This window comes from Nicotiana attenuata, chromosome 3 (genome assembly GCF_001879085.1).
Source record: "Nicotiana attenuata strain UT chromosome 3, NIATTr2, whole genome shotgun sequence".
Classification (NCBI taxonomy): Eukaryota; Viridiplantae; Streptophyta; class Magnoliopsida; order Solanales; family Solanaceae; genus Nicotiana; species Nicotiana attenuata.
The window spans coordinates 23942503-23945730 of NC_031991.1; positions in this window are offsets into that span (position 1 = coordinate 23942503).

The window sequence follows — 3228 nt, forward strand, 5'->3', positions numbered from 1 at the left end:
CATAGTGCCCTAGCACAGTTGCTCAAACTTCACGTGCCATGCATCCCGAAGGGACTGAGGTGAAAACTCTCGCAAGAACCTCTCTGAAAACTGACCCCATGTAAGTGAAGCTACATCGGTCGGGCTACCTAACTCATATGCTCGCCACCACTGACAAGCTGCTCCCTGAAGCTGAAACATAGTAAAAGCAACCCAACTCGTCTCAACGATACTCATAGTGCGGAGAATGTGATGGCACTCCTCTATGAAACCCCGTGCGCTCTCTGAAGCCAAACCACTGAATGTAGGAGGGTCATATTCCTTGAACCTTGCAAATCTAAATTGCCCTTCCTCAAATGTTGCTGCCCTGACTATGAGCTGAACTGGGACCACGGCTGTGTCGCCCTGACACCTGGAACCTGACTAACGTGAAGTCGCTGCTCTGGAATGTGGTCTAGCTGCGGCACGTGCTCCTCGTCGGCCTCTGCCTCTGCCTCTAGCGACACCTGCTCCGGGAGTAGCGTCATCGATGACCGTAGCTCGTGTCCTCACCGTCGGTGAGAGAATGGAAGGATAAAAGTTCAAACTCCGAGATCAATAAGCTCGCACGATAGGAATGAAGGAAGTGAGATATTCCTAATAGTTATGTAGCCTCTCGAAGATAAGTACAGACGTCTACGTACCGATCCGCAAGACTCTACTAAACTCGCTTATGACTCGTAGCACCTATGAACCTAGAGCTCTGATACCAACTTGTCATGACCCAACTTTCCCTTCGTTTGGGTATCGTGATGGCACCTAGTCTTAGAGACAAGGTAAGCCTAACTCATGCTGAAATATCACAATAATAAATAAAATTTAACAGTCTTGAAGCAAAAATCTCTACAAAACTTATAATTCCCAAAACCCGGTAGTACAAGTCATAAGCTCTATAGAGTTTCGCTACAACTTCTAGACACAACCGTATGGAAATAAGTACAATAGTGTGAATATAAAATAGGAAGGTAACTCTGAAGCCTGCGAACGCAGCAGCAGGACTACCTTGAGTCTCCTCAGCAAGAATCTGCACAGCTACTAGCAAACAATACTTGGATCTGCACAAAAAAATGTGCAGAAGTGTAGGATGAGCACACCACAGCGGTGCCTAGTAAGTATCAAGACTAACCTCGGTGGAGTAGTGACGAGGAACAGTCAAGACACCTACTGGTCTAATATACAGAACTTAATATTTATATAGAGACTACACGATACGGCTAACAATTCAGTAATTAAAATAAGGAAGGAAACAGCAAGTACTCAGGGAAAACAACGTAAGGAAAACACGGAAAGCTAAGCGAGAACACAAGCCAAATCCGAAATCACAAATACAGTAAAGACAAGTCATAACTCAACAACTCCGATAGTTTTCACCTTAAGTCTTAACCAGCAAGTGTCAATCAAATAGTCAAACTCTCCACAGCGGTGCCCAGTAGGTATCAAGACTAACCTCGGTGGACTAGTGACGAGGAACAGTCAAGACACCTACTGGTCTAATATACAGAACTTGATATTTATATACAGACTACGCGATACGGCTAACAATTCAGTAATTAAAATAAGGAAGGAAACATAAAGTACTCAGGGAAAACACCGTAAGGAAAACACGGAAAGGTAAGCGAGAACACAACCCAAATCCGAAATCACAAATACAGTAAAGACAAGTCATAACTCAACAACTCCGATAGTTTTCACCTTAAGTCTTAACCAGCAAGCGTCAATCAAATAGTCAAACTCTTTTCAAGTGATAAAATGGTTTGAAATATACTTCCTTCAAATAAGTGTTCTTTTCAAAAGAGTTTCTTTCAAAATAATGCTTTCAAATATCATCTTTTAAAAAAGATAATCCTTCGAATATAAGTCACCCTGTGACACCTCATCTCATAATCATACAATACGCGTCTCAATACATGAACTCTAACACTTGGCATCCTGTGGCCTCATCACACCTCATAATCATACTGACAACTCACGTGCCCAAAGAGTCATTCTCACATGGAAGGAAAATAACAAGGGTTCGTCTATACTCAGAAATCTCAAAGAGCCTCCTACTCGATAAGGGTGATTAACCACGTGTATGCTTGTGCAAGTGTCCAAACGTAGTTCGCACCAACTAGTAAGTATAAGGAATGGAACGGACAACACGTATAATGCTTACACCGGGATAGGATCAATGAAAACATCAGCTCAAAACACAATGATTTTAGCAGGGGATCTCCCAGGATATCGTCCCGTAGTCCCAAACGTAATTATGTGTGTTAGGGATCTTTTGGTATCCCGAGGATCTCTTGGTATCCTCAATATATGTACTAGGCATCTTTTGGTATCCCGAGGATCTCCTTGTATCCTCAATATATGTGCTGGGGATCTCTTGGTATCCTCAATATATGTGCCAGGGATCTTTTGGTATCCCGAGGATCTCTTGGTATACCGCACTACAGCCAAAATCAATATATGTTCAGGGGAATCTCCCGGGTGCAGTCCCGTCGTCCCAAAAGTAAATATGCAGGGGGATCTCCCGGGTGCAGTCCCGTAGTCCCAAAAGTAAATATGCAGGGGGATCTCCCGGAACACCGATCCGTAGTCCAAAAGTAAACATGCAGCGCAACCAACAGAAACCATAGTCACAACACAACAGAAAGCTCGTAGATCACCACAATACATAAAACAACAAAAAATGATAATAATACAAGGTAAGACAAGTAAATCAACTTAAGGATTGTAAATTGCAAGGAAACGGCAGAACCAACTCACAAGGAGTTAACCACAGAAAAGAATGTTGGCATAAAGGGAACAGTTCAACAACGGGAAAACTAATATATAGCGACGATCCCACAAATATACAAGTCAATAACAAGGAAATCAACACGAGTCAAATAGTCCCAAATAAGGGCAAGTCAACAAGGACATAGGTTATCTAACTTCTTTTAAGATTGGACAATTTCGAGGATATTCGACAATTCAATTAAGGGAAGATGATCTTAGCTTCACTTAAGACTAAGGAGGAGGGGTAATAATAATTCTCAAATAAGATAAGCAACTATGAAGAGATAGCATGACAATAAGAGAGACAAAATTCTTCAGTTAAATCAATTAGGAGTCAATTAGGCAATAAGAGTGAATCATGAAGCAATTAATTCCAATTAAGCATGTGGAGGTAAAACAAATAAATAGGAAACTCAGTCATGTCAAGAACACATTCCTACAAGTGAA